Here is a 26,724-nt window from a genome sequence, read left to right as displayed (position 1 = left end):
GGGGCTCAGTACTTGGCCCCCTTCTCTTGTCTCTCTACACGGCCCCAATTTGAAAGACCATCAGATTTGGCTTTCAGTACCATCTTTACGCTGATGACACACAACTATGCACATCATCCCCTGACCTTAGCCCTGCTGTACTACAGAATGCCAGTGACTGTCTGTCTGCAGTCTCCAACATCATGTCCACCCTCTATCTGAAACTCAACCTCTCCAAAACTGAACTTCTTCTGCTCCCACTGTCTACTAACATCCCTAAACCTGACATTTCCCTCTCCATGGGTGGCATCATAATAACACTCCGGCAGCAGGCGTGCTGTCTGGGTGTTATGTTTGACTCCGATCTCTCTTTCACATCCATATACAATCTCTTGCCTGCTCTTGCCACTTACACCTAAAGAACATCTTTAGAATCTGCCCTTTTCTCACCATGGAAACAACAAAAACCCTCACTGTCGCCCTGATCCACTTCCGCCTGGACTACTGCAATTCTCCATTAATTGGCCTTCCCCTCACTCGACTTTCCTCTCTCCAGTCTATCCTTAATGCAGCAGCCAAGGTTGTCCATCTAGCTAATCGGTATTCAGACGTGTCCGCTCTTCGCCAGTCATTACACTGGCTGCCCATTCATTATATAATAAGTACTTGTTCTCACCCACAAAGCTCTCCTCAGTGCGGCACCCCCTTACATCTCCCCCCCTCATTTCTGTCTATCGGCCTAACTGACCATTACGCTTTGCAAACGACTTTCAACTAACCTCTGCACTAATCCGTACTTCCCACTCCCGACTCCAAGACTTCTCCCGTGCTGTGCCAATCCTCTGGAATGCTCTACCTCAAGATATTAGGACCATCCACAATTTGCATCATTTTAGGCGTTCCCTCAAAACACATTTGTTCAGAGCGTTCCCTAATCAGTCATTTTATGTTTGTGTGTGTGTAGCCCGTTCACTACTTCCATCTATCCCCCACCCCCTTAGGATGGCTGGACCATCATTGTAAATACATAATTGTAAATACACGCCTGTACTTTGTATTTCCCTGACCTCATTGTAGATTGTCAGCTCTTCTGAGCAGGGTCGTCTTATTTTGCTTTAATGATTCTATTGTTAACATTGTTACTTATGACTGTTGTGTTTGAAATGGTTAAACTGTAAAGCACTGTGGAATATGTTGGCGCTATATAAATAAAGATTATTTTTATTATTATTTATTATTATATATACCAGCGGCTCTCCACACTCCAGTGTGTCCATCAGTGACTCCACATAACAGAAGGGAGATATGGAATCTCTACAGAACAAAATACCCCCTAAAAAGGTAAGGGGGATTGTGTTTACCAGTAGCAGAGAAACACCATTGGGAAAGTCTGTCATAATCTCTCACAGGGAGAGAGAGAAGTGAATATTAATGAGACACAGTCCCATACTGTTTAATAATAATAATTATAATAATAATCTTTGTATAGTGCCAACATATTCCGCAGCGATTTACAGTTAAACAGTTTCAAACACAACAGTCATAAGTAACAGCATTAACAATAATATTATGATTGAAGCAAAATAAAACAACCATGCTCGTGAGAGCTTACAATCTACAATGAGGTGGGGGAGATACAATGTACAGGTGTATATTTACAATGATGTATTTACAATGAAGGTTCAGCCATCCTCGGGGGTGGGGGATAGGTGCAGATAGTGAATGGGGAGGGGGAGAACAATTATGAGGAAACCCTAGCTATAGCACAGTCCCCTCATATCATATAGCTTTAATGGTGGCAATGCTTATACAATTAATGGCACGCAGAAACTCAAGGTTGTTGGGATTGATCCTATGATTCAGGATGCTCAGGATAATTCTTCTTGGAGACAGGAGATTTGCTAAAATAAAAAAGGGGCTAAAAGGTCATTCTGTGGATTTTTTTATTTTTTATTTTCACAACTCAAAGTTATAATTTCCTGTGAAGGTCCTGCAGATTCAAAGTGCTCAATGCAAAATTAAATAAATTCCTTGTCAGGCTCCAGTTTCCTAAAGGGGGCCACTTGTGGGGAATTTCCACTGTTTATAAATATCAGTAGCTCTCCAAACGTGGCATGACATCCGCAGACTATTCCATGAAAGTCTGCATTATAAAACGTCACTCCCTCACTTCCAAGACCTGCGGTGTGGGCAAACAGTGATTTTCTCCCACATATGAGGTATCACTGTACTCAGGAGAAATTGCACAACATCTTTAGGGGTCCACTGTCACTCTTGTGAAAATAAAACATTTTTGGGCTAAAATATCATTTTTGTGGAAAAAGTTTGATTTTTTATTTTCACGACTCTAAGTTATAAACTTTTGTTACATACCTGGGGGTTCAAAGTGCTTAACAATCATCCAGATAAGTTAATTGACATGACATGGTGTCCACTGTTAATTCCAGCCAATTTTGAGTAAAGAAAGTCAAACAATGCTCCTTCTCTTCCAAGCCTTGCCGTGCAACCAAACAGTAGTTTGCCTCCTCATATAGGGTATCAGCGTACTCAGGAGAAATTGTACAACTTTTTGGGTCCAATTTTTCCTGTTACCATTGTGAAAAAAAATTGGGGGCTAACAGTCACTTTTGTGGAAAAAAAAATGAATTTTTGCTTTCATTGTTCTATGTTATAAACTTCTGTGAAGCACCTAGGGGTTCCAAGTACTCACCACACATCTAGATTAGTTTCATGAGGGGTCTAGTTTTCTAATTAGGGTCAGATGTGGGTGAATGCCTCTGTTTAGCCAATCATGGGCTCTCCAAATGCAACATGGCATCTGATCTCGATTTCAGCCACTTTTACATTCAAAAAGTCAAACGGTGCCTCCTTCCCTTCCATGCCCTGCCATGTGCACGAACAGTGGTTTTCTCCCACATACATTGGTTTCGGCATACTAAGAAGAATTTGCACAACAAATTTTTTTTCCATTTTCTCCTGCAATACTTGTGAAAATAAAAAAAAATAGTGCTAAAAAAGTTCTGTGAAGCACCTGGGGGTTCATGGTTCTCAATACACATCTAGATAAATCTTATAAAGGATAACGTTTCCAAAATGGGGTCAGTTGGGGATTTTCCACTTTTTACGTACATCAGGGGCTCTCTAAATGCCACATGGCGTCCACTATCGATTCCACATATTTTTAAGATCAAAATGGTGCTCCTTCCCTTCCAAACCTGTACCAAAACAGTAATTATCCCTTACAGACAAGGTGTCAGTGTACTCAGTAGAAGTTGTACTAAAATTTAGTGCTCCACCTTCTCCTGTTACTTCTGTGAAAATAAAAATGAGGGGCTAAATTAAAATTTGTGTGGAAAAAAGTAAAATGTATTTTTTTCCTTCCACATTGCTTTAATTCCTGTGAAACACCTGAAAGTGTTTTGAGCAGTTTCAGGGGTGCAGTTTGTTAAAAAGGTGTCACTTTTGGGTATTTGTTTGTCATATAGGTGCCCCAAAGTCCCTTCAAATGTGATGTGGTCTCTAAAAAAGAGGTTTCATAAATTTTGTTGGAAAATTTAGAAATTGCTGATGCTGACCAATTTTAACTAGTGTTGAGCGATACCTTCCGATATCCAGAAGTATCGGTATCAGATTGGATTGGCCGATATCCCAAAAATATCGGACATAGCCGATACCGATACCCGATACCAATGCCAGTCAATGGGACACAAATATCGGAATGTAAATAAGCCCTTTCTCTCCTTATACATCCTGTTCTGGAGGGGGGAAGAGTGTTAGCGGTGCGTGGGCGGACACTGTGCGTGTCTGTGTGTGCGGGTGGTGTCTGTGTTGGCCTCCCGGGGCTCTGTATGGGCTGCCAGTGGCCTGTGTGGGCCTCCCAAGGCTCTGTATGAGCTGCCGGTGGTCTGTGCGGGCCTCCCGGGGCTCTGTATGGGCTGCAGGTGGTCTGTGCGGGCCTCCCGGGGCTCTGTATGGGCTGCCGGTGGTCTGTGCGGGCCTCCCGGGGCTCTGTATTGGCTGCCGGGGCTCTGTGCGGGCCTCCCGGGGCTCTGTATGGGCTGCCGGTGGTGTTTGCGGGCCTCCTGGGGCTCTGTATGGGCTGCCGGGGCTCTGTGCAGTGTACAGGGACTACAAGTCCCATCAGACGATACCTGCTACAGTGACAGTGATTGAAGCATTAGCCAATGATGGGACAGTAGTAGTCCCATCATCCGGCTAATGTGTTAAATGTAAAAAAAAATACTACATACATGCTACATATACCCTACATACATACATACATGGTACATACATGCTACATACTACATACATACTACATGCATACTACATGCATGCTACATACATGCTACATACATGCTACATACATGCTACAAACATGCTACATACTACATACATTCTACATGCATACTACATGCATGCTACATACATGCTACATACATGCTACATACATGCTACAAACATACTACATACTACATACATACTACATACATACATACATACATGCTGCATACATGCTACATACATGCTACATACATACTACATGCATGCTACATACATGCCGCATACATGCTACATACTGTACATGCTACATACATGCTACATACATGCTACATACTACATACATACTACATACATACATACTACATACATGCTACATACATGCTATATACTACATACATGCTACATACATGCTACATACATACTGCATACATACATACATACTACATAGATACTACATGCTACATACATGCTACATACTACATACATACTACATACATGCTACATACATACTACATGCTACATACATGCTACTTACACACTACATACATACTGCATGCTACATACATGCTACATACATACTACATACATGCTACATACATACTACATGCTACATACATGCTACATACATAGTACATGCATACTACATACAATACATTCATACATTACATACATTGCATACATATAGAAATACAGTACATTAAACATAGATTTCATACTCACCATTACTTGTCACTTTGTTCAAATAGTCCCTAGACTCACTTTATGCCATTGCTGTGTGAGAAATTTTCTCACGCAGCAATTGCCATAAAGTAAGACTTTGAACTCAAGTAACCTCTCAGTGATGCACTGCTGGAGCCATTGTCTCCTGTCAGTGTGTCACTGGAGGTTCTATAGAGCAGTGACATCACCCGATGTCACTGTTTTATAGGGAAGATCGTCGTGGGACACTCGTTATTAATTGGACTACGGCGGACAGGTAGTATATGGTTTATTATTTTACGTTTTTTGCAGGCGCTGAAGTATGGTAAGAATGGTGAAATGAAGAATATTAAAATACTTTTTTCTTAATGTGTGTGTTTTATTAACCATTCACTAGTATTGGATTAATAATGGATAGGCATCTTATTGACGCCTCTCCGTTATTAACCCGGCTTAATGTCACCTTACAATAGCAAGGTGACATTAACCCCTTATTACCCCATATCCCACCACTACACGAGAGTGGGCACAGAGGGGCTAAGTGCCAGAATTGGCACATCTTAGAGATGCGCCATATCTGGGGCGGCTGCAGACTGGTATTTGTAGCTGGGGGGCCAAAATCCATGGTCCCTCTCTAGGCTATGAATATCAGCCTGCAGCTGTCTGTGTAGCCTATCTGGCTATAAAATATAGGGGGACCCCACATCCCTTTTTGAGGGGTCCCCCTATTTTAATAGCCAGTAAAGGTTACGCAGACAGCTGCGGGCTGATATTCATAGCAGGCTACAAATATTGGCCCCCAGCCGTCAGCTTTCCCCCTTTGGTGCAGAAAATTGCACGGGAGCACACACCGTTCTTTAATGTTTTTTTTTTTAATTCAACGCTCATTTCACCCTTGCATCGGTACGGGTCCGTCGCCATGCATCAGGCCGACGTACCGACGCACGTTGTGAAATTTGTGCACGATGTGGGCAGCGGATGCAGTGTTTCAATGCATCAGCTGCCCATTCTGAAGTCCGGGGAGGAGGGGGCGGAGTTTCGGCAGCGCATGCGCGGTAGAAAATGGCGGATGCGACGGACAAAAAAACATTCACTTGAACGTTTTTTCGTGCCGACAGTCCGATAAAACACGACGGATCCGTTGCACAATGGACGTGACATGTGGCCATCCGTCACTATCCGTCGCTAATACAAGTCTATGGGTAAAAAACACATCCTGCGAGCACATTTGCAGGATCCTTTTTTCCGCCAGATCCGTTTTTTACTGCCGGATCCATTTTTTTCCGCCAGATCCGTTTTTTCCCCCGGATCCATTTTTTCTCATTGTATTAGCGCCGGATTGCGCCTGATGGCCACACATTTCATCCGTTTTTTGCCGGATCCGTCAAAAAAACATACACATACAGAGGAATGTTTTTTCTGTCCGGCGAAAACACGCACAGCAAAGGATCCGGCAAAAAACATATGAAACTGTGATGTGAAATGATGAATCCGGTCTCCGAATCTGTTTTTTCATGCATGTTTCCATTCAAATCATGCGCATCTCTAAGATGCGCCCATTCCGACACTTAGTCCCTCTCTTCCCACTCCCTTGTAGCGGTGGGATATGGGGCAATAAGGGGTTAATGTCACCTTGCTATTGTAAGGTGACATTAAGCTGGGTTAATAACAGAGAGGCATCAATAAGACACCTATCCTTATTAATCCAATAGTAATAAAGGGTTAATAAAACACACACATTAGGAAAAAAGTATTTTAATATTCTTCATTTAACCATACTTACCATACTTCAGCGCCTGCAAAAAAACGTAAAATAATAAACCATATACTACCTGTCCACCGTAGTCCAATTAATAATGAGTGTCCCACAACGATCTCCCCTATAGAATAGTGACATCGGGTGATGTCACTGCTCTATAGGACCCTCAGTGACACACTGACAGGAGACAATGGCTCCTGCAGTGCATCACTGAGAGGTTACCTTAGGACAAAGTCTCACTTTACGGCAATTGCTGCCTGGGAAAATTTCTCACACAGCAATGGCATAAAGTGAGACTAGGGACAATTTTTTTTTTACAGCGGCGGAGGAATACAGTGCGGAACGATACCTTACTCCCATCATTGTGTTCCTGGAGCCCCTAGAGAGCGGTCGCATCAGCTGATGCTGCCGTTCTCCATGGGAGATCGTTGTGGGACACTCGTGGATTTCTGTGGACAGGGAGTATATTGGTTGTTTGTTATTTTAATATTTTTTACAGATGACACTGGCTTCGGGGAACAAAGTGACAGCAATGGTGAGTATCAAATCTATGTTTAATGTACTGTATGTCTGTATGTATGTATTGTATGTTATGTAAGAATGTATTGTATGTAGTATGTATGTAGTATGTATGTATGTAGTATGTATGTAACGTATGTAGTATGTTTGTAGTATTTATGTAGTATGTAGCATGTATGTAGCATGTGTGTATGTATGTAGCATGTATGTAGTATGTATGTAGTATGTAGCATTTATGTAGCATGTATGTAGCATGTAGTTGTATGTAGTATGTATGTAGTATGTATGTAGCATGTATGTAGCATGTATGTAGCATGCAGTATGCATGTAGCAAGTATGTAGCATGTATGTAGTATGTTTGTAGTATGTAGCATGTATGTAGCATGTATGTAGTATGTAGCATGTATGTAGCATGTATGTAATATGTATGTAGTATGCCTGTAGTATGCATGTAGTATGTATGTAGCATGTATGTAGCATGTGTGTAGCATGTATGTAGCATGTATGTAGTATGTATGTAGTATATGACATGTGTGTAGCATGTATGTAGCATGTATGTAGTATGCAGCATGTATGCAGTATGTAGTATGTATGTAGTATGTATGTAGCATGTATGTAGCATGTATGTAGTATGTCATATGTATGTAGCATGTATCTAGTGTGTATGTAGTATGTAGCATGTATGTAGCATGTATGTAGTATGTCGTATTTATGTAGCATGTATGTAGTGTGTATGTAGTATGTATCATGTATGTATCATGTATGTAGCATGTATGTAGTATTTAGCATGTATGCAGCATGTGTGTAGCATGTATGTAGTATGTAGCATGTATGTAGTATGTAGTATGTAGTATGTATGTAGTATGTATGTAGTATGTATGTAGCATGTATGTAGCATGTATGTAGCATGTATGTAGTATGTATTTAGTATGCATGTAGCATGCATGTAGTATGTATGTAGCATGTATGTAGTATGTAGTATGTATGTAGCATGTATGTAGTATGTATGTAGCATGTATGTAGTTTTTTTTACATTCAACACATTAGCCGGATGATGGGACTACTACTGTCCCATCATTGGCTAATGTGTCAATCGCTGTCATTGTAGCAGGCATAGCCCAATGGGACTTGTAGTCCCATCGGACGATGCCTGCACAGACACAAAGACCCCCGGCAGGCCACACAGACCCCCCGGCTGGCCACACAGACCCCGCCGGCAAACCGCACAGAGCCCCGAGAGGCCGCACAGACCCCACGGAAAGCCGCACAGACCCCCAAGAGGCCGCACAGACCCCCGGGCAGGCCGTACAGATCCCCCGGCAGGCACACACAGACCACCCATGGTCCCTCACAGACCCCGACCGCACAGAGACACGCAGTCTCTGCCCACACTTAATTATACTGTATTATTGCACTGGGGGAACTTCCGATTACGGTATCCGAAATCGCAAAAATATCGGAACTCGGTATCGGAATTCCGATACAGCGAATATCGGCTGATACCCGATATTTGCTCAACACTAATATTAACCCTTCTAATTTCCTAACAAGAAAAATGTATATAACATTTTGCAGATGTAAAGTAGACATGTAATAAATGTTACTTATTAACTATTGTCTATGTCATAACACTCTGGTTTAAAGACATAAGATTTAAAAGTTAAAAATTGCAAAATTTGTCATCAAATTTCCAATATTTTCACAAATAAATGCAAGTCAAATCGAACGTGAAGTGCTCCAGAGTTATTACCACATAAAGTGACACTGATCAGAATTGTAAAATTTGGCCTGGTTATGGAGGTGAAAGCAGACTTATGGGTGAAGGGGTTAATATAGACCTAGTTCTAAGTACCGTGGCATGTAAAAGTTTGGTCACTTTTGGTCAAAGTTACTGTTATTGTAAACAGTTAAGAAAGTTGAAGATGAAATGATCTCTAAAAGACTTAAAGCAAACCTGTCAGCAGAATTTTGCTAAGTAAACTACAGACACTGTCAGGTTGGTGCTGCTATACTGATTAAAATGATACCTTGATTGATGAAATCCATCTTGTGGTTGTTGTTTTTTAGAACTGGCGGAACGCACCAAATAATAATAACAGAGAATATGAGGTGCGTTCGCAGTCTGGGGTCCACCATGCAGAGATCACACCTACTGCTGAGTAATGGCGGAAGGACACTTGCTCACACGTGGGTTAGACCTCACCCAGTGTGAATGGAAGTGAACTCTGCTGCCTCACAGAGTCGCCAAAATTATGCTGTGCCCTGTTAGCAGTCACAGGGTGCAGCTGAAAGACACTAGTGGGATCCCTATGAATCACCCCCACTAAACTGGTGATTGGACTCGCTCTGACCCTCGGTGGCTTGTGAGCCCGTGCCTGAGGACGCCTTGAGTCAGATGCTGAGTCCAAGCGGGAATTCCTACCCTACACTGACCGGTTGTCAAGAAAGCGCACTGATTGCGCACGGTACCGTTCTGGCGGGCACTGCGAATAGACGCTGTATTTCGAGCTAAGTGTGCAGGTAGCACTGTCAGGCGCTAAATAGCTTCAACCATTCACGAGCAGTCATCAACGCAAGTAATGGGAATGATTAAGGAGTAGTTTTGAGCGATACCTTCCGAGATTCAAAAGTATCGGTATCGGATTGGATCGGCCGATATCCAAAAAATATTGGATATCGCCGATACCGATACCCGATACCAATACAAGTCAATGGGACATGAATATCGGAAGCTATCCTTGATGGTTCCCAGGGTCTGAAGGAGAGGAAACTCTACTTCAGGCCCTGGGATCCATATTCATGTAAAAAATAAAGAATAAAAATAAAAAGTATGGATATACTCACCCCTCCGACGGACCCTGGACCTCAGCGGTGCAAGCGTCTGCCTCCGTTCCTAAGAATGCAGTGAGTGAAGGACCTTCGATGACGTCGCAGTCACATGAGCGGTCACGCGACCAATCACAAGACCGCGACATCTTCGCAGGTCCTACACTCACTGCATTCTTAGGAACCGAGGCTGCCGGTTGCACCGCTGAGGTCCAGGGTCCGTTGGAGGGGTATATCCATATTTTTTATTTGTATTCTTTTTTTTTACATGAATATGGATCCTAGGGCCTGAAGGAGAGTCTCCTCTCCTCCAGACCCTGGGAACCATACGCACCGCACACGCCTGGGAACTTATAGGAACTTCCGATTCTGATTTCCGATATCACAAAAATATCGGAACTCGGTATCAGATTTCCGATACAGCGAATATCGTCTGATACCCGATATTTGCAGTATCGGAATGCTCAACACTATTAAGGAGCTTTCATCCATCGACTGACATTCATCTACATACACACGTTTACAGGTTTATACTAGCGCATGGCCATGCTGCCATGCGAACCTTTTATAGCTGTAGCTCTCAAGGACCTTCCTTGTGGTCCAACAAGAGCTGCTACAGGACCTGAGCGTGTGACCCCCCGACCTCCAATGGGAGGTCGTCCTGTGGGCATGCTCAGTATGGGAAAAGCATGACTTAGACCCTGAAAAGCTTGCTCGCTGCTGATCAGTACTGGCTACAAAGGCAGAGCCTGGAAAGGCAGCAGTAACCAGTCGCACAGTATCAGCTTCAGCCAGATGCTGGGACCAATATCTCCACTGAGCAGGCTCCACTGTGGCTGGAGGAGAAAGGGAGACTGCAGCGGACATGGTTTGAGATTCCCCCTGTGCAGCGGTGGGAACTATACTCCTAACAGTTGTTTAATCTGTATTTGCATTTTTCAGTTAATGAGATTCTTATGTACTGGGTTGGGCCTGTGGGTGGGTTTTTATTTAGTGCTTCATTCTCATATTCATCCTGAAGGGCTTATGACTAGAGATTAAAGGTCTTCCGTTTGACAAACATACTGGAACACCATTAGATTCAATGGGAAGAAAAAACAAATGCATAGACAATACCTTAAATTGTGACAAAAAGCTTCCCAAACAGCTAAAATTAGAGCCAGGAAAAGTGGCATCAATTTACCCACAGAAGAAATTTGCAAATGGAACAGCAGCAGTCAGCCATGGGTCATGCATGGGGTAGCAGGCTCTGGTACAACAATTACAGCTTGGAATTTAAGTTTTAGTGAGGACCTGTTGGCTAAGGAATCAACACCTCCAAATTTTTTTTATTATTCCAGCTACACTTACATGGCAGAAACATCAGTTTTTAGACTACTATTAATAGGGAAATGTAAGAATAATAACACAGGTAGATGTGGAACATCATTTTTAAGTAGTTTTCCTTTCATTAGAATCACTTGAAAAACTAATTATCACGTGTTTAAGATTGATTTCAGTGATCCATTGAGACCTGAAACACAATATCATCCACAAGTTTATTTGAAAAACAAAACAATTACATCTTTATGACACTTAAATCCAATTTGCATAATAATTTGGAACATGGTGTAGTTTTCAACCAGGAGGGGTGCTAATGCGAGCGCCCCGGCTGTAAACCCCTATGGAATGAAAGAGATGATGCCAGTGCTTGCTTCAGAGACAAGCGCTGACGTCACTGAGTCTACCCTATCTGACTGCCTGACCCCCTCTGAACTCTGGAGGTTGGAAAATGTGGGAACACAGTGTATACACCATGTTCCAAATTATTATGCAAATTATATTTTTCTCGGATTTTCCTAAATGGTAGGTGCAAATGACAGTCAGTCTAATAAAAGTCATCACCCATTAGATTATACATCGAATTTTATTGAAAAAAACTCCAATGATAACAGTATAAAATCCAAAATGAATAAAAACTCAAAATGCACTGTTCCAAATTATTAGGCACAGTAGAATTTCTGTGTTTTAACCCCTTAGTGACAGATCCAATCACAAGCAGCGACGTCATCGAAGGTCATTCACTCCCTGCATTCTTAGGAACGGAGGCACCGCTAAGCGCCAGGGTCCGCCGGAGCGGTGAGTATATCAATATTTTTTATTTTTATTCTTTATTTTTTACATGAATATGGATCCCAGGGCCTGAAGGAGAGTCTCCTATCCTCCACACCCTGGGAACCATACGCACCGCACACTTCCGATTCCGATTTCCGATATCGCAAAAATATCGGAACTCGGTATTGGAATTCCGATACAGCAAATATCGGCCGATACCCGATATTTGCAGTATCGGAATGCTCAACACTAGGGTTGAGCGACCTTTAGTTTTTTAGGGTCGAGTCGGGTTTTGTGAAACCCGACTGTCTTAAAAGTCGAGTCGAGTGAAATCGGCCGACCACCGTGAAAAGTCGGGTTTCGGCCGAAACACGAAACACAATGAAGGAATTTTTTTTTTTCTCTCTCTCTCTCTCTCTCTCTCTCTCTCTCTCTCTCTTTCTCTCCCCCTCCGTCCCAGCACAGAAAATTTCGTATTGCACATTCCAAATCCCTACTGCGCACAAGCGATAACATGACGATAGGCGTTCACTCCCCTAAGACCTATGTCATCACTCTGCCCGCGCTCATTCATTGGCTGAAAAAATGGCACTAAACGCATCATACGAAACGCGACTTTGGCGCCAAGATCGCGTACCGCATGGCCGACCCCGCACAGGGATCGGGTCGGGTTTCATGAGACGCCGACTTTGCCAAAAGTCGGCGACTTATGAAAATGAACGACCCGTTTCGCTCAACCCTACTCAACACTATTCATAACATATTGTACTTCATGTAAGTGGTAACATTTCTTCGATGTTACTTGCAATTATTTTTGAAAAAAACGGAAATATGGCGAAAATTTTTAAAATTTAGCAATTTTTCAACTTTGAATTTTTATGCCCTTAAATCAGAGATATATGTCACACCAAATAGTTATTAAATGACATTTCCCACATATGTACTTTACATCAGCACAATTTTGAAAACAATTTTTTTTGTCAGGAAGTTATAAGGGTTAAATGTTGACCAGCGATTTCTCATTTTTACAACAAAATTTACAAAACTATTTTTTTCGGGACCATCTCTCATTTAAAGTCACTTTGAGGGGTCTATAAACTACACCCCTCATGGTGCTCAAAACCACATTCAAGAAGTTTATTAACCCTTGACGTGCTTCACAGCAACTGAAACAATGTGGAAGGAAAAAATGAACATTTAACTTTTTTTTGCAAATATTTTACTTCAGAACCAATTTTATTTATTTTCACAAGGGTAAAAAGAGAAAATGCAAAACATAATATATTGTGCAATTTCTCCTGAATACGCCAATACCCCATATGTGGGGGTAAACCACTGTTTGGGCGCATGGCAGGGCTTGGAAGAGAAGGAGCCCCGTTTGACTTTTTCAATGCAGAATTGGCTGGATTTAAGATCGGATGCCGTGTCGCGTTTGGGGAGCCCCTGATAAGCCTAAACAGTGGAAACCCCCACAAGTGACACCATTTTGGAAACTAGACCCTTTAATGAACTTGTCTAGATGTGTGTTGAGCACTTTAAACCCCCAGGTGCTTCACAGAAGTTTATAACGTAGAGCCGTGAAAATAAAAAAATAATATTTTTTCTACAAAAATGATCTTTTCGCCCCCAAATTTTTATTTTCACAAGGGTAACAGAAGAAGTTAGACTGCAAATGTTGTTGTGAAATTTGTCCTGAGTACGGCAATACTCCATATATGGGGGTAAATCACAGTTTGGGCGCACGGCAGAGCTTGGAATAGAAGGAGTTCCGTTTGAGATTTCAATGAAGAATTGGCTGGAATTGAGATCTGATGCCATGTCATGTTTGGAGAGCCCCTGATGTACCTAAACAGTGGAAACCCCCAATTCTAACTCCAACCATAACCCCAGCACACCGCTAATGCTAATCCCAACCCAATCCATAACCCTAATCACAACCCTAATGCCAAAATACCCCTAACCCTAATCCTAAACCTAACCCTAATCAAATTCCTAAGCCCAACACACCCCTAATCATAATCTCAACCCTAACCTCAAACATAACCCTAACCTTAACCCTAATCCCAAACCTAACCCTAATCCCAAACGTAACCCTAATGCCAACCTTAACCCTAATACCAAACCTAACCCTAATCCAAACCCTAATCCCAAACCTAACCCTAATCCCGACTCTAACCCTAACTTTAGCCCCAACCCTAACCCTAACTTTAGCCACAACCCTAACCCTAGCCCTAACTTTAACCATAACCCTAGCCATAACCCTAACCCTAACCCTAGCCCTAGCCCTATCCCTAACCCTAATTGGAAAATAGAAATACATACTTTTTTTATTTTATAATTTTTTCCTAACTATGGGGGTGATTAAAGGGGGGGTTATTTACAATATTTTTTATGTTGATCACTGTCATAGGATCTCACAGTGACCAAAATAAAACAAGAGGAAGTATCTTCCTCTGCTGGCCGGCACATAACGGCGGGCGCACTGCGCATGCGCCTGCCATTTTCTTCTTGGAGGAAGAAGCCAGCGGCCAGGAGGGGACGCAGGAAGACCCACAGACACCAGTAAGTATGATAGGGTCCCCGAATCCCACTATTTCTCTGTCCTCTGATGTGCGATCAGCAGCTTTTTTTGCATTCACCGGTAAACGGTTAATTACCGGCGATCGCAAAACAGGGGTCGGTAAAAACCAACCCCGATCATGTTCTTTGGGGTCTCAGCTACCCCCGGCAGCCTATATCCCAAAGTTCTGCCTTGGGCCGGCCAGCGGGTGCACTGTGCATGCACCCGCCATTTTTTTCCTGGAAAAAGATGGCGGCACCCATCGGGAGCCACAAGGATCATCGGGGGAGACGGGTGAGTATCGGGGGGCAATCGGGGACCCAATTTCTCTGTCCTCTGATGTGCGATCACATCGGAGGACAGAGAAATTAAATGGGAAATCGCAGGGTTTTTTGCAGCCGAAGGTAAACGGTTAATTACCGGCGATTGCAACCCAGAGGTCGGTAAAACTGCCCGAATCATTTTCTCTGGGGTCTCGGCTACCCTCAGCAACTGAGACCCCACAGAAAATGTGACTCTGGAGGGCACTATTCACTTTTTCCACAGCGCCGTTAATTAATGGCGTTGTGGTTTAAGTACCCTTCACTGCCGCCGTTAAAAGGCGTATAGGCGGTCATAAAGGGGTTAAAGAACTGAAAATGCTCATTTGTGGAATTTGCAGCATTAGGAGGTCACATTCACTGAACAGCTATTTAACTTCAAAACATCCAAACAGGCCAATTTACATGTTAAAATCGGACCCCTTCTTTGATATCACCTTCACAATTCTTGCATCCATTGAACTTGTGAGTTTTTGGAGAGTTTCTGCTTGCATTTCTTTGCATGAAGTCAGAATAGCCTCCCAGAGCTGCTGTTTTGATGTGAACTACCTCCCACTCTCATAGATCTTTTGCTTGATGATACTCCAAAGGTTCTCTATGGGGTTGAGGTCAGGGGAAGTGTTATGGTCTGGTGATTAAGGAGCGACATGCGACTAGCTCTGAGCAGGTGGTAACTATACCGACCACAGTTCCTAATCTTAACACAAACACTAGCAGTAGCCGTGGGATGTTCCTGTCACTCCCTGGACACCTCGTCACAGCCGGAGAACTAGCTACCCCTAAAGGTAGAAACAGGAAAGCTATCTTGCCTCAGAGAAAATCCCCAAAGGATAGGACAGCCCCCACAAATAATGACTGTGAGAGGAGAAGGAAATGACATACGTAGTATGAAACAAGATTTAGCAAAGGAGGCCACTACTAGCTAGACAGAATTAGTACAGAACAGAAAACTGTGCGGTCAGTAATAAAAACTAGAAAAAGTCCACCGCAGAGAAATGCAAAAATCTCCACACCTGACTAAAGGTGTGGAGGGCAAACTCTGCTGCCCAGAGCTTCCAGCTTAGCTAAATAGATCCATACTGATAAGCTGGACAAATGAGCAAAACAGAAAATGCCAAACAAGTCCACAACAAGTGAACTGCAAAAAGACAAGCAAGGACTTAGCTTTGCTGAAATGGTCAGAGTGGCAGGGAAATCCTCAGAGAGCCATGACTCCAAGCTCAACAATTGACAACTGGCATTGAATGAGAGAACAGGCCAGACTAATATAGCCGAGCCAGAAAGACGATCAGTGAAAACAGCTGCTGATGCTAAATCCCAGAAGCAGCCATGCCACTCAAAACCACAGGAGGGAGCCCAAGAACAGAATTCGCAAAAATGCCACTTACAACCACCGGAGGGAGCCCAAGAGCGGAATTCACAACAGTACCCCCCCTTGAGGAGGGGTCACTGAACCCTCACCAGAGCCCCCAGGACGATCAGGACGAGCCAAATGAAAAGTACGAACCAAATCGGCGGCATGGACATCGGAGGCAACCACCCAAGAATTATCCCCTTGGCCATAACCCTTCCACTTGACAAAATACTGAAGCCTCCGTCTCGAAAAACGAGAATCCAAAATTTTCTCAACCACATATTCCAGCTCCCCCTCAACCAACACCGGGGCAGGAGGATCAACAGATGGAACAACGGGTACCACATATCTCCGCAACAAAGATCTATGGAAAACATTGTGGATGGCAAAAGAGGCTAGAAGGGCCAAACGAAAGGACACTGGATTGATAATCTCAGAAATCTTATAAGGACCAATAAACCGAGGCTTGAACTTAGGGGAAGAAACCTTCATAGGAACATGACGAGAGGATAACCAGACCAAATCCCCCACACGAAGCCGAGGACCAACACACCGACGGCGGTTAGCAAAAAGCCTTTTCCTGGGACAATGTCAAATTGTCTACCACATGAGTCCAAATCTGCTGCAACCTGTCCATCACAGAATCCACACAAGGACAATCAGAAGGCTCAACCTGCCCTGAAGAAAAACGAGGATGGAAACCAAAATTACAAAAGAAAGGCGAAACCAAAGTAGCCGAACTGGCCCGATTATTAAGGGCAAACTCGGCCAACGGCAAGAAAGCCACCCAATCATCCTGATCAGCAGACACAAAGCATCTCAAATAGGTTTCCAAGGTTTGATTAGTTTGCTCAGTTTGGCCATTTGTCTGAGGATGGAACGCCGAAGAAAAAGACAAATTAATGCCCATCTTAGCACAAAAGGCCCGCCAAAACCTGGAAACAAACTGGGAACCTCTGTCAGACACAATATTCTCTGGAATGCCATGCAAACGAACCACATGCTGAAAAAATAATGGAACCAAATCAGAGGAGGAAGGCAATTTAGGCAAAGGTACCAAATGGACCATTTTAGAGAACCGGTCACAAACCACCCAGATAACAGACATCCTCTGGGATACAGGAAGATCCGAAATAAAATCCATGGAAATATGCGTCCAAGGCCTCTCCGGGACAGGCAAAGGCAAAAGCAACCCACTAGCGCGGGAGCAGCAAGGCTTAGCCCAAGCACAAGTCCCACAGGACTGCACAAAAGAACACACATCCCGCGACAAGGAAGGCCACCAAAAAGACCTAGCAACCAAATCTCTGGTACCAAAAATCCCAGGATGACCGGCCAACACAGAACAATGGACCTCAGAAATTACCTTACTTGTCCATCTATCAGGAACAAACAGCTTCCCCACAGGACAGCGGTCAGGTTTATCAGCCTGAAATTCCTGAAGCGCCCGCCGCAAATCAGGGGAGATGGCAGACAAAATCACCCCTTCCCTAAGAATGCCAACCGGCTAAAGGACTCCAGGAGAATCAGGCAAAAACTCCTAGAGAGGGCATCCGCCTTAACATTCTTAGATCCTGGAAGATATGAGACCACAAAATCAAAACGGGAGAAAAACAGGGACCACTGAGCCTGTCTAGGGTTGAGCCGCTTGGCCGACTTGAGGTAAATCAGATTCTTATGATCGGTCAAGACCACAATGCGGTGCTTGGCTCCCTCAAGCCAATGTCGCCATTCCTCAAATGCCCACTTCATAGTCAACAACTCCCGATTGCCGACATCATAATTGCGTTCCGCAGGCGAAAGCTTTCGGGAAAAGAAGGCACATGGCTTCATCAAGGAACCATCAGAATTCCTCTGTGACAAAACGGCCCCTGCCCCAATCTCAGAAGTGTCAACCTCAACCTGAAAAGGAAGAGAAACATCCGGCTGACGCAAGACAGGGGCAGAAGTAAATCGGCGTTTAAGCTCCTGAAAGGCCTCAACAGCCTCAGAGGACCAATTAGTCACATTGGCGCCTTTCTTCGTCAAATCGGTCAGGGGTTTACCCACACTAGAGAAGTTGGCAATGAAACGGCGATAAAAATTAGCAAAGCCCAAAAATTTCTGAAGGCTCTTCACAGATGTGGGTTGAATCCAGTCATGAATGGCTTGGACCTTAACAGGATCCATTTCTATAGACGAAGGAGAAAAAATAAACCCCAAAAAAGAGACCTTCTGAACTCCAAATAGGCACTTAGACCCCTTCACAAATAGAGCATTATCACGAAGGATCTGGAATACCATCCTGACCTGCTTCACATGAGACTCCCAATCATTGGAAAAAATCAAAATATCATCCAAATACACAATCAAGAATTTGTCAAGATAATTGCGGAAAATATCATGCATAAAGGACTTAAATACAGAAGGAGCATTAGAAAGCCCGAAAGGCATCACCAGGTATTCAAAATGGCCTTCGGGCGTATTAAATGCAGTTTTCCATTCGTCACCCTATTTAATACGAACAAGATTATATGCCCCTCGAAGGTCAATCTTGGTAAACCAACTAGCCCCCTTAATCCGAGCAAACAAATCAGAGAGCAAAGGTAAAGGGTATTGGAATTTGACCGTGATCTTATTAAGAAGACGATAATCAATACAGGGTCTCAAGGAGCCATCCTTCTTGGCAACAAAAAAAAACCCCGCTCCCAATGGTGACGAAGACGGCCGAATATGCCCCTTCGCTAAAGACTCCTTTACATAGCTCCGCATGGCTGCATGCTCTGGCACACACAGATTGAAAAGTCGGCCCTTAGGGAACTTACAGCCAGGAATCAAGTCAATAGCACAATCACAGTCCCTATGTGGAGGAAGGGAACTGGACTTGGGCTCATCAAATACATCCTGGAAATCTGACAAAAATTCAGGAGCATCAGAAGAGGGGGAAGAGGAAATTGACATTAAAGGAACGTCACTATGTACCCCTTGACAACCCCAACTAGTCACAGACATTGATTTCCAATCCAGCACTAGATTGTGTACTTGTAACCATGGAAAACCCAGTACAACAACATCATGTAAATTATGCAACACCAGAAAACGACAATCTTCCTGATGTGCTGGAGCCATGCACATAGTCAGCTGAGTCCAATACTGAGGATTATTCTTGGCCAATGGTGTAGCATCAATACCCCTTAAGGGTATGGGACTCTGCAAAGGCTGCAAAGAAAAACCACAGCGCCTAGCGAATTAAAGTCCATTAAGTTCAGAGCAGCGCCCGAATCCACAAATGCCATGACAGAAAAAGATGACAATGAGCAAATCAGGGTCACAGACAGGAGAAACTTAGGCTGCACAGTACTAATGGTAACAGATCTAGCGACCCTCTTAATACGCTTAGGGCAATCAGAAATAGCATGAGCAGAATCCCCACAGTAAAAACACAGCCCATTCTGACGTCTGTATCCCCTCTGTTCCGCTCTAGTCAAAATCCTATCACATTGCATAGGCTCAGGACTCTGCTCAGAGGACGCTGCCATATGGTGCACCACTTTGCGTTTGCGCAGGCGCCAATCAATCTGAATGGCCAGAGACATAGACTCGCTCAAACCAAAAGGCGTGGGGAACCCCACCATAACATCCTTAAGGGCTTCAGAAAGAAACTTTCTGAAAATTGCTGACAGAGCATCCTCATTCCATTTAGTGAGCACAGACCATTTTCTAAATTTTTGGCAGTATAATTCTGCCGCTTCCTGACCCTGACACAGGGCCAACAGTGTTTTCTCAGCATGCTCTACAGAGTTAGGTTCGTCATACAATAATCCGAGCGATTGAAAAAATGCATCTACATTAAGCAATGCCGGATCCCCTGACTCAAGGGAGAATGCCCAGTCCTGAGGGTCACCACGCAGCAGATAAATAACTATTTTTACTTGCTGAATGGGGTCAACAGAGGAACGGGGTTTCAGAGCAAAAAACAATTTGCAGTTATTTTTAAAGTGCAAAAACTTAGTTCTATCCCCGTAAAACAAATCCGGAGTAGGAATTCTAGGCTCTAAGGCCGAAGTCTGAACAACATAATCTTGAATACTCTGTACTCTTGCAGCAAGCTGATCCACACGAGAAAACAACCCCTGAACATCCATGCCCGCATCCAAATCCTGAATCAACCAGAGATTAAGAGGAAGGAAAAAGACAAAACAGACTAAAGAAAAAAAAATGGCTCAGAACTCTTTTTCTTTTCCTTCTTTTGAGATGCATTCAGCTCATTTTTGGCCAGTTGTACTGTTATGGTCTGGTTAATAAGGAGCGACATGCGACTAGCTCTGAGCAGGTGGTAACTATACCGACCGCAGTTCCTAATCTTAACACAAACACTAGCAGTAGCTGTGGGATGTTCCTGTCACTCCCTGGACACCTCGTCACAGCCGGAGAACTAGCTACCCCTAAAGGTAGAAACAGGAAAGCTATCTTGCCTCAGAGAATATCCCCAAAGGATAGGACAGCCCCCCACAAATAATGACTGTGAGAGGAGAAGGAAATGACATACGTAGTATGAAACAAGATTTAGCAAAGGAGGCCACTACTAGCTAGACAGAATTAGTACAGAACAGAAAACTGTGCGGTCAGTAATAAAAACTAGAAAAAGTCCACCGCAGAGAAATGCAAAAATCTCCACACTAGACTAAAGGTGTGGAGGGCAAACTCTGCTGCCCAGAGCTTCCAGCTTAGCTAAATAGATCCATACTGATAAGCTGGACAAATGAGCAAAACATAGAAAATGCCAAACAACAAATCCACAACAAGTGAACTGCAAAAAGACAAGCAAGGACTTAGCTTTGCTGAAATGGTCAGAGTGGCAGGGAAATCCTCAGAGAGCCATGACTCCAAGCTCAACAATTGACAACTGGCATTGAATGAGAGAACAGGCCAGACTAATATAGCCGAGCCAGAAAGACGATCAGTGAAAACAGCTGCTGATGCTAAATCCCAGAAGCAGCCATGCCACTCAAAACCACAGGAGGGAGCCCAAGAACAGAATTCACAAAAATGCCACTTACAACCACCGGAGGGAGCCCAAGAGCGGAATTCACAACAGGGAAGATGGTGGCCACACCATGAGTTTATCTCCTTTTATGCCTGTTGTGAATTAGACTTTTTTGGCTCCCTCTTGTGGTCACTAGTGATATGACTCTGGGATTGTCTTTCCTCAGTTTGGCACCCACCTGGGTCGTTAGTCCAGGGGTGTTGCTATATAAACTTCCTGGATTCTCAGTCCAGTGCCTGGCATCGTTGTAATCAGATCCTTTCTGTTTGCTCCTGTCTGCTGGTCCTGGTTCTTGCAAAATTAAGCTAAGTCCTGATTCCTTGTTTTTTGGTTATTTGCATTGCTCTTATTTTTTGTCCAGCTTGTACTAAATGTGATTCCTGATTTTGCTGGAAGCTCTAGGGGGCTGGTGTTCCCCCGGGCCGTTAGACGGTTCGGGGGTTCTTGAATATCCAGCGTGGAAATTTTGATAGGGTTTTTGCTGACCGTATAAGTCATCTTACTATATTCTGCTATTAATCAGTGGGCCTCTCTTTGCTAAATATCTAGTTCATTCTTACGTTTGTCTTTTCTCCTTACGTGAGGTTATTATTTGTTGGGGGCTTGTATCCTACTTTTGGGGTCTTTTCTCTGGAGGCAAGAAAGGTCTATCTTTTCCCTTCTAGGGTTAGTTAGTTCTACGGCTGGCACGAGACGTCTAGAACCAACGTAGGCACGTTCCCCGGCTGCTGCTATTTGTGGTGCTAGGATTAGATATACGGTCAGCCCAGTTACCACTGCCCTATGAGCTGTTTTTTTTGTGTTTGCAGACTTAGTATGTACGTTTGAGACCCTCTGCCATTGGGGTCATAACACTATGCCAGGCCAAAAGTTGAATGTTTAATGCATTGCAGAAGTGGGATTATAAGAAAGGAAAGTCTGAGTTTTTTGTTTTTTTTTGTTTTTTTTTCCTCTCTTTTTTTCCTCCCCTTTACCTCTGAGTAGCTTGTGCTTGCTGCAGACATGAATGTCCAGACTTTGATTACAAGTGTGGATCAGCTTGCTGCTCGTGTGCAGGGCATACAAGATTTTGTTACCAGTAGTCCTATGTCTGAACCTAAAATACCTATTCCTGAACTGTTCTCTGGAGACCGATTTAAGTTTAGGAATTTCAGGAATAATTGTAAATTGTTTCTATCTCTGAGACCCCGTTCATCTGGAGACTCAGCTCAGCAAGTTAAAATTGTTATCTCTTTCTTACGGGGCGACCCTCAGGATTGGGCCTTCTCGCTAGCGCCAGGAGATCCGGCATTGGCAAATATTGATGCGTTTTTTCTGGCGCTCGGATTGCTTTACGAGGAACCCAATCTTGAAATTCAGGCAGAAAAAGCCTTGCTGGCTATTTCTCAGGGTCAGGATGAAGCTGAAGTGTATTGCCAAAAATTTCGGAAATGGTCCGTGCTTACTCAGTGGAATGAGTGTGCTCTGGCCGCAAATTTCAGAAATGGCCTTTCTGAAGCCATTAAGAATGTGATGGTGGGTTTCTCCATTCCTACAAGTCTGAATGATTCCATGGCGCTGGCTATTCAAATTGACCGGCGTTTGCGGGAGCGCAAAGCCGCGAATCCTCTGGTGGTGTTGTCTGAACAAACACCTGATTTAATGCAATGTGATAGAATTCAGACTAGAAATGAACGGAAAAATCATAGACGTCAGAATGGGTTGTGTTTTTACTGTGGTGATTCTACACATGTTATATCAGCATGCTCTAAACGCCTAACTAGGGTTGTTAGTCCTGTCGCCATTGGTAATTTGCAACCTAAATTTATTTTGTCTGTAACTTTAATTTGCTCATTGTCCTCCTACCCTGTTATGGCGTTTGTGGATTCAGGTGCTGCCCTGAGTCTTATGGATCTGTCATTTGCCAAGCGCTGTGGTTTTGTTCTTGAGCCGTTGGTAAATCCTATCCCTCTTAGAGGTATTGATGCTACGCCATTGGCGGAAAATAAACCGCAGTTTTGGACACAGGTAACCATGTGCATGACTCCTGAACATCGGGAGGTGATTCGTTTTCTTGTTCTGCATAAGATGCATGATTTGGTCGTTTTGGGTCTGCCATGGTTACAGACCCATAATCCAGTCTTGGATTGGAAGGCAATGTCTGTGTCAAGTTGGGGCTGTCAGGGAATTCATGGTGATTCCCCGCCGGTGTCTATTGCTTCCTCTACTCCTTCGGAAGTTCCTGAGTATTTGTCTGATTATCAGGATGTATTCAGCGAGTCCAGGTCCAGTGCTCTTCCTCCTCATAGGGACTGTGACTGCGCTATAGATTTGATTCCAGGTAGTAAATTTCCTAAGGGAAGATTATTTAATCTGTCTGTACCTGAGCATACTGCAATGCGTTCGTATATCAAGGAATCTCTGGAGAAGGGGCATATCCGTCCATCCTCTTCCCCTCTTGGTGCGGGATTCTTTTTTGTGGCCAAGAAGGACGGATCTTTGAGACCTTGTATTGATTATCGGCTTCTGAATAAAATCACTGTTAAATTTCAGTATCCTTTGCCTCTGTTGTCGGACTTGTTTGCCCGGATTAAAGGTGCCAAGTGGTTCACCAAGATAGATCTTCGTGGTGCGTACAACCTTGTGCGCATTAAGCAAGGAGATGAATGGAAAACTGCATTTAATACGCCCGAAGGTCATTTTGAGTACTTGGTGATGCCTTTTGGGCTCTCTAATGCTCCTTCAGTGTTTCAGTCCTTTATGCATGATATTTTCCGGAAGTATCTGGATAAATTTATGATTGTTTATCTGGATGATATTCTGTTTTTTTCTGATGATTGGTACTCGCATGTAGAGCAGGTCAGGATGGTGTTTCAGGTTTTGCGTGAGAATGCTTTGTTTGTTAAGGGCTCAAAGTGTCTCTTTGGAGTACAGAAGGTTCCCTTTTTGGGTTTTATTTTTTCCCCTTCTGCGGTGGAGATGGACCCAGTCAAGGTCCGAGCTATTCATGATTGGACTCAACCCACATCAGTTAAGAGTCTTCAGAAGTTCTTGGGTTTTGCTAACTTCTACCGTCGTTTTATCGCTAATTTTTCTAGCGTTGTTAAACCTTTGACAGATATGACCAAGAAAGGTTCTGATGTTGCTAACTGGGCTCCTGCAGCCGTGGAAGCTTTCCAAGAGTTGAAGCGCCGGTTTACTTCGGCACCTGTTTTGTGCCAGCCTGATGTCTCACTGCCCTTTCAGGTTGAAGTGGATGCTTCTGAGATTGGGGCAGGGGCCGTTTTGTCGCAGAGAGGCCCTGGTTGCTCTGTAATGAGACCATGTGCTTTTTTCTCTAGGAAGTTTTCGCCTGCTGAGCGGAATTATGATGTTGGCAATCGGGAGTTGTTGGCCATGAAGTGGGCATTTGAGGAGTGGCGTCATTGGCTCGAGGGTGCTAAGCATCGTGTGGTGGTCTTGAATGATCACAAAAATCTGATGTATCTCGAGTCTGCTAAACGCCTGAATCCTAGACAGGCCCGCTGGTCATTGTTTTTCTCCCGTTTTGACTATGTGATCGCTTTTCCAAGATGGTCCATTTGGTATCTTTGCCTAAGCTGCCTTCCTCTTCCGATTTGGTTCCTTTGTTCTTTCAGAATGTGGTTCGTTTACACGGCATTCCTGAGAATATTGTGTCTGACATAGGATCCCAGTTTGTTTCCAGGTTCTGGCGATCCTTTTGTGCTAAGATGGGCATTGATTTGTCGTTTTCGTCTGCCTTTCATCCTCAAACGGAGCGAACTAATCAGACTCTGGAGGCTTATTTGAGGTGTTTTGTTTCTGCAGATCAGGATGATTGGGTGACCTTCTTGCCGTTGGCTGAGTTTGCCCTTAATAATCGGGCTAGTTCCGCTACTTTGGTTTCGCCATTTTTTTGCAACTGGTTTCCATCCTCGTTTTTCCTCGGGACATGTGGAGCCTTCTGACTGTCCTGGGGTAGATTCCGTGGTGGATAGGTTGCAGCAGATCTGGAATCATGTGGTGGACAACTTAAAGTTGTCACAGGAGAAGGCTCAGCGTTTTGCCAACCGCCGCCGCGGTGTGGGTCCCCGATTTCGTGTTGGGGATTTGGTATGGCTGTCTTCTCGATTTGTTCCTATGAAGGTCTCCTCTCCTAAATTTAAGCCTCGCTTCATCGGTCCTTACAAGATATTGGAAATCCTTAATCCTGTGTCCTTTCGCTTGGATCTTCCAGTGTCGTTTGCCATTCACAACGTGTTCCATAGGTCTTTGTTGCGGCGGTACGTTGTACCTGTGGTTCCTTCTGTTGAGCCTCCTGCTCCGGTGTTGGTTGAGGGCGAGTTGGAGTACGTGGTGGAGAAGATCTTGGATTCTCGTCTCTCCAGGCGGAGGCTTCAGTATCTGGTCAAGTGGAAGGGCTATGGTCAGGAGGATAATTCCTGGGTGGTTGCCTCTGATGTGCATGCGGCTGATTTAGTTCGTGCCTTTCACGCTGCTCATCCTGATCGCCCTGGTGGTCTTGGTGAGGGTTCGGTGACCCCTCCTTAAAGGGGGGGTACTGTTGTGAATTAGACTTTTTGGCTCCCTCTTGTGGTCACTAGTGATATGACTCTGGGATTGTCTTTCCTCAGTTTGGCACCCACCTGGGTCGTTAGTCCAGGGGTGTTGCTATATAAACTTCCTGGATTCTCAGTCCAGTGCCTGGCATCGTTGTAATCAGATCCTTTCTGTTTGCTCCTGTCTGCTGGTCCTGGTTCTTGCAAAATTAAGCTAAGTCCTGATTCCTTGTTTTTTGGTTATTTGCATTGCTCTTATTTTTTGTCCAGCTTGTACTAAATGTGATTCCTGATTTTGCTGGAAGCTCTAGGGGGCTGGTGTTCTCCCCCTGGGCCGTTAGACGGTTCGGGGGTTCTTGAATATCCAGCGTGGAAATTTTGATAGGGTTTTTGCTGACCGTATAAGTCATCTTACTATATTCTGCTATTAGTCAGTGGGCCTCTCTTTGCTAAATATCTAGTTCATTCTTACGTTTGTCTTTTCTCCTTACGTGAGGTTATTATTTGTTGGGGGCTTGTATCCTACTTTTGGGGTTTTTTCTCTGGAGGCAAGAAAGGTCTATCTTTTCCCTTCTAGGGTTAGTTAGTTCTCCGGCTGGCGCGAGACGTCTAGAACCAACGTAGGCACGTTCCCCGGCTGCTGCTATTTGTGGTGCTAGGATTAGATATACGGTCAGCCCAGTTACCACTGCCCTATGAGCTGGTTTTTTGTGTTTGCAGACTTAGTATGTACGTTTGAGACCCTCTGCCATTGGGGTCATAACATATG

The sequence above is a fragment of the Ranitomeya variabilis genome, chromosome 4, assembly GCF_051348905.1.
Source record: "Ranitomeya variabilis isolate aRanVar5 chromosome 4, aRanVar5.hap1, whole genome shotgun sequence".
NCBI classification, from domain to species: Eukaryota; Metazoa; Chordata; class Amphibia; order Anura; family Dendrobatidae; genus Ranitomeya; species Ranitomeya variabilis.
Note: the sequence above shows the minus strand (reverse complement) of the source record.